Source organism: Lithobates pipiens, unplaced genomic scaffold, assembly GCF_037356315.1.
Source record: "Lithobates pipiens isolate NorthernLeopardFrog02 unplaced genomic scaffold, aLitPip1_a1.2 Scaffold_37, whole genome shotgun sequence".
Taxonomy (NCBI): domain Eukaryota; kingdom Metazoa; phylum Chordata; class Amphibia; order Anura; family Ranidae; genus Lithobates; species Lithobates pipiens.
In genome coordinates, this window is record NW_027507825.1 from 16,581,540 (window position 1) to 16,592,920 (window position 11,381).

Here is an 11,381-nt window from a genome sequence, read left to right on the forward strand (position 1 = left end):
GGCTGCATTTGATGGATGCTGGTGAGGCTGCATTTGATGGGCGCTGGTGAGGCTGCATTTGATGGATGCTGGTGAGGCTGCATTTGATGGGCGCTGGTGAGGCTGCATTTGATGGGCGCTGGTGAGGCTGAATTTGATGGGCGCTGGTGAGGCTACATCTGATGGGCGCTGGTGAGGCTGCATTGATGGGCACTGGTGAGGCTGCATTTGATGGGCACTGGTGAGGCTGCATTTGATGGGCACTGGTGAGGCTGCATTTGATGGGCACTGATGAGGCTGCATTTGATGGGCGCTGGTGAGGTTGCATTGGTGGGCGCTGGTCAGGCTGCATTTGTTTGGCGCTGGTGAGGTCTCATTTGATGGGCGCTGGTGGGGCTGAATTTGATGGGCACTGATGAGGCTGCATTTGATGGGCGCTGGTGAGGTTGCATTGGTGGGCGCTGGTCAGGCTGCATTTGTTGGGCGCTGGTGAGGTCTCATTTGATGGGCGCTGGTGGGGCTGAATTTGATGGGTGCTGGTAAGGCTGCATTTGATTGGCGCTGGTAAGGCTGCATTGATGGGCGCTGGTGAGGCTGCATTAATGGACGATTCATTAAAAAGGTGGGGTATACATGGGCAGGGCAAAGGGGGTGGAGCCAGGGGGCAGTAAAATGAGATTTCACCCAGGGTGTCAAAAATCCTTCCACCAGCCCTGACTCCAGCCATTTGATGTTATGACAGTTTGGTTGAGAGCACAACCAATGTGACAGTTAGCATTCCTGGCTAACTGTTTTTTGAAACCATTAAATTGATGGGCTTAGCTCCACTTTAAATGGGTTGATTCAACAGAAGTAAAGTCCCATAACCTATCACTAGGGATGAGCCGAACACCCCCCGGTTCGGTTCGCCCCAGAACTTTCGAACGGACCTAAAATTCGTGCAAACTTTAGAACCCCATTGAAGTCTATGGGAGTCGAACGTTCGAAATAAAAAGTGCTAATTTTAATGGCTAATATGCAAGATATTGCCCTAAAAAGGGTTTGGGGACCTGGCTCCTGCCCCAGGGGACATGGGTCAATGCCTAAAATGTTTTTAATGACGATTAAAGTGAAAAAAAAGTGAAATATTCCTTTAAATATCGTGTCTCGGGGGTGTCTATAGTATGCCTGTGAAGTGCCACGTGTTTTCATGTGTTTAGAACAGTCCCTGCACAAAATGACATTTAACAGAAAAAAAGTCATTTAAAACTGCTTGCGGTTTTAATGTAATATCTGGTTCCGGCAATATGGATGAAAATCATTGAGAAAAATGGCATGGGTAGCCCCCCCTGCCCATTATCAGCCCCTTTGGGTCTTGTACGGATATTAAGGGGAACCCCGTACCCATATTAAAAAAGGAAAGGCGTGGGGCCCCAGGCCCTATATACTCAAAACAGGAGTATACAGGCGGTGCAAACAAGACAGGGACTGTGTAGGTTTGCTGTGTTAAGTAGAATCTGTTTGTAATTTTGAACTGGTACATTTTTAAAGTGTAGCTTCAGTCAAAAAATATATTTTTAAGCTTTTTGGAAAACATAGGGAAGGGTTATCACCCCTGTATAATTTGTTTTGCCGTCCATCTTTTTTCATCTCACTTCCTGTTGTCTCTTTCCGTTTGCAAGTAGGAGACGTTTGTAAGTTGGATGTTTGAAGGTAGGGGCCTGCCCTATATGCTCTGCAGAAATGGCGGAACAAGGTGTCGGTGTTGCCACAACACTGTAAGCCCTCAAAGTGACTCTTGGTGGGCGCTGGAGCGCCCTGCTGTGAACGATTATATGAAGAATTGTAATTACATGCCATTGTTGAACAGTGGTACAAAAATTGTGCCTTTGGTGGTTGTGGTGGTGGTGCTGTTGCCACAACACTATAAGTCCTCACAGTTACTCTCGGCGGGCACAGGAACGGGCCCTGCTGTGAAATATTATATCAAAAATTGTATTTACATGCCCCTGTTAAACAGGGGCTGAAAAATTGGGCCTTAGGCACTGGTGCTGGTGCCACAACACTGCAACCTCTCCCAGATACTCTAGTTGGAGTGGAGGAATGAGCCCTGCTGCAAAGCATTGCATCAAAAATTTTAATTACACGCCCCTGTTAAACAGGGGCTGAAAAATTGGGCCTTAGGCACTGGTGCTGGTGCCACAACACTGCAACCTCTCCCAGATACTCTAGTTGGAGTGGAGGAATGAGCCCTGCTGCAAAGCATTGCATCAAAAATTTTAATTACACGCCCCTGTTAAACAGGGGCTGAAAAATTGGGCCTTAGGCACTGATGCTGGTGCCACGACACTGCAACCTCTCCCATATACTCTATCTGTAGTGCAGGAATGAGCCCTGCTGCAAAGCATTGCATCAAAAACTGTAATTACACGCCCCTGTTAAACAGGGGCTGAAAAATTGGGCCTTAGGCACTGGTGCTGGTGCCACGACACTGCAACCTCTCCCATGTACTCTATTTGGAGTGCAGGAATGAGCCCTGCTGCAAAGCATTGCATCAAAAATTTTAATTACACGCCCCTGTTAAACAGGGGCTGAAAAATTGGGCCTTAGGCACTGGTGCTGGTGCCACGACACTGCAACCTCTCCCATATACTCTATTTGTAGTGCAGGAATGAGCCCTGCTGCAAAGCATTGCATCAAAAATTGTAATTACACGCCCCTGTTAAACAGGGGCTGAAAAATTGGGCTGGTGGCATCACCCAGAACCAAAAATGTTCTTCCAACATATCGGCGGAGGAGGAAGAGGATAGACAGTCAACATAACGGGACAATCACTCAGCATCAGCATAGGCAGTCTTGAAGGGATGTGATATTTCCAAAAAAATATTATTCGGTTACATCAGCTTCAGGTGCTTGGTAGCTGGTGTTGATCCAAGACTGAGTCATCTTTATGAAGGTCAGTCAATCAACCGAATCGGTGGACAGGCGCACCCTGTGTTCGGTTACAAAGCCACCAGCAGCACTGAAGGTGCGTTCCGAAAGAACGCTGGATGCAGGACAGGCCAGTAGCTCAATTGCATACTGTGCAAGCTCTGGCCAGTGATCCATCCTCAAGACCCAGTAAGCCAGAGAATTTTTGGTGGGAAAGGTGTCCAAGTCTGACCTTGCCCCTAGGTATTCCTGCACCATGTAAATCAGACGCTGGCGATGGTTGCTGGAACCGATCATTCCTTGGGGCTGCGGACTAAAAAATTGTCTGAACGCATCGGTCAGACAGCCACCTTCTCCACCGCTCCTACTGATGACCGATGCCTCAGCAACACATTGTCCAGGACCAGGAGTTTGTAACCTCCCAGTCTCTGGGAACGCCTTGCACAGACCTTTCTGCAAGGCCTCCCGGGGATTTCTCATCCTCTGCTCCCTCTGCGATGGCAAGATAAGGTCAGCAACCTTACCCTTGTACCGTGGATCAAGGAGAGTGGCCAGCCAGTAATGGTCCCTCTCTTTGATCCTAAGAATACGATGATCCTTCCGCAGGCTTTGCAGGATCAGGGAGGCCATGCAGTGTAGGTTAGCTGAGGCATTCGGTCCGGAGTCCTCTGGGTCACTAAGGACAACATGATCCGCAGCTACCTCCTCCCAGCCACGTACAAGTCCACGGGTTTCTTGGGACTGTAAATCATCCCTACAAGACTTCTGCTGCTGATATTGAGTGCCAGGCTCCACCTCCATGCTGACACAATCATCCTCCTCCTCCTCCTCCTCGTCCTCTTCCTGTGTGATGGGTGGGACAGCAGGAACACTGTCTGGATAAAGGGGGCCTTGAGAGGCAAGGAAGTCCTCCTCTTCCTGCCTCTGTTCTGCCTCAAGTGCCCTGTCCATTATTCCATGCAGCGTATGCTCCAACAGGTAGACAAGAGGTACAGTGTCACTGATGCATGCACTGTCACTGCTCACCATCCTTGTGGCCTCCTCAAACGGTGACAGGACAGTGCATGCATCCCTGATCATCCCCCACTGGCGTGGTGAGAAAAAACCAAGCTCCCCTGACCCTGTCCTGGTGCCGTAGGCGCACAGGTACTCATTGATGGCCCTCTGCTGCGTGTGCAGCTGCTGCAGCATGGCCAACGTTGAGTTCCACCTGGTGGGCAAGTCACATATAAGGCGGTTCTTGGGCAGGTTCAATTCCTTTTGGAGCTCAGCCAGCCAAGCACTGGCATTAAATGATTGGCGGAAATGCACACAGACTTTCCTGGCCTGCTCCAGGACATCCTGTAAGCCCGGGTACCTGCCCAAGAACAGCTGCACCGCCAGGTTAAGGACGTGAGCCACACAGGGCACATGGGTCAGTTGTCCCTGTCAACTGGCGGTAATATGCACCTTACCACTGACCGCCCTGTCCAGCGAGGCAAGGACATTGCCTTCCACATGCCGGTAGGGAGCCGAAATCGCCTTCCTTGAGAAAAAGTGGCGTTTGGGAACCTGCCACTGAGGGACCGCACATTGCACAAACTCACGGAAGGGGGCCGAGTCTACCAACTGAAAAGGCAGCAGTTGAAGCGCTAGCAATTTAGCCAAGCTAGCATTCAACCGCTGGGCATGTGGATGGCTGGGAGTGAACTTCTTTCTATGGTCCAGCAGCTGGGGCAGGGAAATTTGCCTGCTACAATCGGACGTGGGTGTACTGCTAGCAGAGTGGCCACAAGCACTTGGCTGTGACACACCTAATTCTACACCTTCATTCCTCTCAGTGCAGGTTTCTGAGAGGACTGAAGGTCTAGTGGGGTTGGAGATCCCAGCTGATGAGGAGCAAGGAGAGGTCCACTTTCTTCTTTGGTGTGGGTCTTTAAGGTACGCTTGGCAATGAGCTGCATGGCAGGTCAACATATGTCTGGTCAAGCATGTGGTGCCCAAGCGGCTGATGTTTTGGCCACGCGAGATATGCTTGAGACATATGTTGCATATAGCAGCGGTGGGATCTGATGCACTCATCTCAAAAAAGGCCCACACCAAAGAACTTTTAGAATAACGCACAGAGGCAGCGCTCTGCACAGGCGGAGCTCTGCGGTGTGATTCAGTCGGTGTGCTGCCCCTAAGCTGGCCACTGGAGGGCATCCTGCCTCATTGGAGATGTATCTCCTCCTACTCCTCCTCTCTCCTACCAGGCACCCACGTGGAGTCAGTGCCCTCATCATCCCCTCCCTCTTCATCACTGGAGCAAACCTGGCAGTATGCTGCAGCTTGTGGAACATGACTGCTAGATTTCTGTCCTTCTTGAGCATCCCCTCTCCCTGCGTTCACGCTACTGCCTTCCTCTAGCTGAGTATCATCATCAGAGCCTACAAAACACTGGGCATCCTCCTGGAGCATGTACCCAATACTGTGCTCAAAGAGTTCGGGGGACTCCTCAGGAGGACATGGTGGGTCTAGGGAAGAAGTCACTGATGATGAAATTGAGACGAGGGAAGAGAATGCATTGGCAGCTGCTTTGCTAGTACCCTGAGCCTGGGTGAGAGAGGATGAGGAGGATGAAGAGGGCTTGGTCATCCACTCTACCAAGTCTTCGGCATGATGCGGCTCAACACATCCAGCTGCCGAAAATAAGGACAAGCATGTCCCATGGCCACGTGCTGATGACAATGCGCCACGTCCACGACCAGCATTGTTGTCTCTAGACACAGAGACAGGTAGATGTCACATTTGCTTTTGCAGATAGGTAGCTACAGGTGTATAATGCGCTTGAAGCACACAACACCCACTAACTCCTGCAGATGGCTCAATTAGAGAAGAGCAATATAGGTAGATACAGGTGTATACTGTGCTGAAGGCACACAGACAACACCCACTAACTCCTGCAGATGGCTCAATTAGAGAACAGCAGTATAGGTAGCTACAGGTGTATGCTGCACTGAAGGCACACAGACAACACCCACTAACTCCTGCAGATGGCTCAATTAGAGAACAGCAATATAGGTAGCTACAGGTGTATACTGCGCTGGAAGCACACAGACAACACCCACTAACTCTTGCTGATGGCTCAATTAGAGAACAGCAATATAGGTAGCTACAGGTGTATACTGAGCTGGAAGCACACAACACCCACTAACTCCTGCAGATGGCTCAATTAGAGAAGAGCAATATAGGTAGCTACAGGTGTATACTGCGCTGGAAGCACACAACACCCACTAACTCCTGCAGATGGCTCAATTAGAGAACAGCAATATAGGTAGCTACAGGTGTATACTGTGCTGAAGGCACACAGACAACACCCACTAACTCCTGCAGATGGCTCAATTAGAGAACAGCAATATAGGTAGATACAGGTGTATACTGCGCTGAAGGCACACAGACAACACCCACTAACTCCTGCAGATAGCTCAATTAGAGAGCAGCAATATAGGTAGCTACAGGTGTATATTGCGCTGGAGGCACACAACACCCACTAACTCCTGCAGATGGCTCAATTAGAGAAGAGCAATATAGGTAGCTACAGGTGTATACTGAGCTGGAGGCACACAACACCAACTAACTCCTGCAGATGGCTCAATTAGAGAAGAGCAATATAGGTAGTTACAGGTGTATACTGAGCTGGAAGCACACAACACCCACTAACTCCTGCAGATGGCTCAATTAGAGAAGAGCAATATAGGTAGCTATAGTTGTATACTGTGCTGGAGGCACACAACACCAACTAACTCCTGCAGATGGCTCAATTAGAGAACAGCAATATAGGTAGCTACAGGTGTATACTGCGCTGGAAGCACACAACACCCACTAACTCCTGCAGATGGCTCAATTAGAGAACAGCAATATAGGTAGATACAGGTGTATACTGCGCTGAAGGCACACAGACAACACCCACTAACTCCTGCAGATGGCTCAATTAGAGAACAGCAATTTAGGTAGCTACAGGTGTATACTGAGCTGGAAGCACACAACACCCACTAACTCCTGCAGATGGCTCAATTAGAGAAGAGCAATATAGGTAGCTATAGGTGTATACTGTGCTGAAGGCACACAGACAAAACCCACTAACTCCTGCAGATGCCGGAACACTACACAAGGCCACCGCACTGGCGGCCTTATATAGTGTGGGGCGTGTACTACACAGCCTGAGCTATAATTGGCCACAGGCATCCTGCCTGTGGCCAATCATGGCTCTCCCCGCTTCCGGCGCTGTGATTGGCCAAGCATGTGGGGGTCACAGTGCATGCTTGGCCAATCATGAGCCAGCAATGCACTGCGATGGCGCAAACGGCCCACAGAGTTCTGGCTTTGCCGAACGGATGAACAGCCGGTGTTCGAGTCGCTCATCCCTACCTATCACCACTGGCGTGAGCCCTAATGTCGGCCATATGCATTTGTATCAGCTGTCTGTCAGCACAGTGACTGAGCTGCTATCATCACTGCAGTTCTATAAAAAGGAGGGTTAATGCCCCTGAAGAGTGGCATTATGCCATGAAATGCGTAAGTCTTATATAGGTGCATCATGTTTTACTTTCAAGACCAAACCTTGGGTTTTAAAGATTCCATCTCTCGGAGGATCAGCTTTTTAACAATGCCAATATAAGTCTATATTTAGATGTTTATGGTTTTCAACATGCTTTTTACGTGTTTACTATATTTGTATGTACTCAGTGTTACATGCTACTGCTGTGTGTTTTAAACACATCCATATTACATTGTTTCATTGTTGAGCCTCTTCATACACACTTCATCTAAAGTCCCAACACTCCTTTTTATGAACCAGATTTAGGGATGGATAGGAATGGTCATATGTCTCATTTAAAGTCTTCCCCCCAAAAAAACCTTTTGCTTATTCGCGGAAAAAGGCCACCCAGCGCCCCAGGAAAAATATGTCAAACTGCGCTCCCCCCTTCCCCAGGGCAGCCGCTTCCACCTTCCCACCCCTTGTCCTGGCCTGGGTTCCTAGTCACCGTTAATGACCAGGAGCCCATTGGGCTGAGCTTCTCATCGTGTGACCACTTCAACAGTTAGTCACAGTAGCTACAAGATCAGGAACTCCGCCTCCCATCTTTCAGAAACCCCCTCATAGGACCGGCACCTAAATAAACTTAAAGCGGAACTAACCCCTCCCATCCTATACAGCCAAGGAAGCTGCCATCTTAGCCTCTGTTTGATCTGCAGTTGCCATGATGCTACACATGGGATCAATTATGATACCAGCCATTTGAAAGCTTGACAGTTCGGTTGAGAGTGCAAGTAACTGTGACAGTTATCATTCACGGCATGCATTAAAGGATACAGTTAAGGTGGAACTAAACCCTCCTATTCTTTATGGCTAAAGAAGCTGCCATCATGTGTCTGCATGATCTGCATCTGCTATGATGCTGTGCAAGTGATCAGGTATGAGACCAGACATGCAATGGTTTGACAGTTTGGTTGAGAGCAAAAGCAAATGTGACATCTAGCAATTCCGGCATGCCGGGAATGCAACTGTTTTTTTTAGACCGTTAAATTGTTGGGTTTAGTTCCATTTTAAATCAATTGTATTTAACCACTTGCCTACTGGACACTTAAACACCTCTCCTGCCCAGACCAATTTTCAGCTTTCGGTGCCCTCACACTTTGAATGACAATTACTCAGTCATGCAACACTGTACCCAAATGAATTTTTTGTACTTTTTTTCCCACAAATAGAGCTTTCTTTTGGTGGTATTTGATCACCTCTGGGTTTTTTATTTTTTGTGCTATAAATGAAAAAAGACCGAAAATTTTGAAAAAAAAAAACGCATTTTTCTTTGTTTCTGTGATAAAATTATGCAAATTATAAATTTTTCTCCATAAATTTTGGCCACAATTTATACTGCTACATATCTTTGGTAAAAATAACCCAAATTACTGGATATTATTTGGTCTTTGTGAAAGTTAGAGAGTCTACAAGCTGTGGTGCGAATCATACAAAATTGACCACATCTGATGTACTGGTGGCCTATCTCGTTTCTTGCGACCCGAACAAGTCAGGAAAGTACAAATACCCCCCAAATGACCCCTTTTTGGAAAGTAGACATTCCAAGGTATTTTCAAGCTAAGAGGCATAGTGAGGTTTTTGGTGTTTTCATTTTTTCCCACAATTCTTTACAAAATTAAGATTTTTTTTGTTTTTTATTTTTTTTTCCCACAAAATTGTCATTGTAATAGGTTATTTCTCTCAAGTGGCATGTGTATACCACAAATAATTCCCCAAAATACATTCTGCTACTCCTCCTGAGTATTATGATACCACATGCAGGGAGCGCCGTCACGTGTTCTAGGAGCATAAATTACACATCTAACTTGTTGACTACCTATTACACTTTTAAAGGCCCTGGAGCACCAGGACAATGACACGTGACACTGACGTGGCACCGATGGCAGATGGCACTTATACGTGGCACTGATGGCACTTATACGTGGCACTGATGGCACGTGACACTGATGTGACACTGATGACAGATGGCACTAAGTGGCACTGATGACACTTGACACCGATGACAGATGGAACTAATATGTGACACTGATGACACGTGACACTGACAGGTGGCACTGATAACACGTGAAACTGACAGGTGGCACTGGGGACACATGGCACTAGGGACAGGTGGCACTGGGGACACGTGGCACTAGGGATGGGTGGCACTGGGGACGGGTGGCACATGGCACTGGGGACAGGTGGCACGGATAGGTGGCACTGGGGACAGGTGGTACTGGGGACAGATGACACTGTTAGGTGGCACTTGGGACAGGTGGCATTGATAGGTGGCACTGAGGACACATGGCACTGACAGGTGGCACTGGGGACAGATGGCACTGATAGGTGGCACTGGGGACATGTTGCACTGGGGACAGATGGCACTGATAGGTGGCACTGATAGGTGTGTGTTTTACTCTGTGTGTGTGTTTTACTGTGTGTGTGTGTGTGTGTACTCACTCTCACTGATGCTGCAGCTGCAGCACGGAAGCTCTCCCTCCTCACACGCTGTCTCTGTGTGAGGAGGGGAGCCGGCGATGAGAGATGATCTCAAATGTTTACATATGAGATCACCTCTCATTGGACAGGCCGATTGAGTGCTAAATGGCCGCTGTGATTTGCCATGTAGCACGATCTGTGATTGGCTGTGTCCGAGGGACACGGCCAACACAGAACTTCCCCGATGCGCGCCCGCGGCGGCGCGCATTGGGAAAGTAAACAGGAGGACGTCCAGGGACAGCCTCCCAGCAGTTAGTGTCCGCTCTGTAACCATCTTTTGGCTATAGAGCGGGTGCGAAGTGGTTAAAATCTCTTATACTGTATCAAAACATACCCGCCATTCACGTTGTTGCAACCACTATTTCTGTTTTTTGGTGACCTGCACTGCTGAAGGGAAGCTCTGCTGGTCTGCCTCCTTGCCCCCTCCGCTGCCGCATTTGGCACCTTTTGCGAGGGAGTGGGTACCATAGCAAACTGAGCCCAAACTTTTTCACCCCCCCCCCCCCCCCGTAGCCAGCCCATTTACAAAGCACAGCATGATTTGCGCATGTGCAGTGGGTTTTCCTTAACCAAGATGGCAACGCCAGCACCCGAGAGCCGATTTGAGAATTGGCTCGGGTGTGGACACCACTGGATGCCTGGACAGGTAAGTGCCTTAATAATAAAAGTCAGCAGCTGCAGTATTTGGAGCTGCTGACTTTTTTTTTTTTTTCATTGGGGGAGCAGAACTCCTCTTTAAAGAGCTTGTAAACTTCCCTGTGTAAGTTGTACCGATAAGTAAGCCTAGAATAAGGGCTTACCTATAGACATTGTAAATATCTCCAAAACGTGCTCCGTCTAGGAAATATTTAAGGAAAACTGCGGCGATGATGTCATCAGCGCATGCGCTCTGAAGGAACGGCCGCTGTTTCTTTCCAAAGGAGTGCGTATGCTGCAGAAGTGACGTCATGCGGCCCCCTGGCCAGTCACAGAGCTGGAGTCCACGGCCCCGGAAGGAAGAAGGGTGAAGATGAATGCGGCCTGCAGCGGGGACTTCGTTTGCAGGTAAGTGTCACATAATGTGCTAGTATGCGATGCACATTATGCCTTTACTTTGCAGGGAACAAGACAGGAAGAAAAACCCACTAGGGTTTTCTTCCTCTTTAAAGCGGAACTAAAACCATCAATTGAACAGTTTAACAAAGCAGTTACATTACCAGCATGCCGGGAATGCTAACTGTCATATTTGCTTGTTCTCTCAATCAAACTGTCAAACCATCAAATGTCTGGTGTCCTAACTACATGTGCAGCCCCATGGCAGTTGCATGTGAATCAGAGGCCAAGATGGCAGCTTCCTTGGCTGAAAAGGATGATAGGGTTTAGTTCCACTTTAATTTTCTATGGCATGACTCTGCTGAAAAAAACACTACAACTTCCAGTGACCATTGTGCATCGACGTAACTGCGCATGCTTG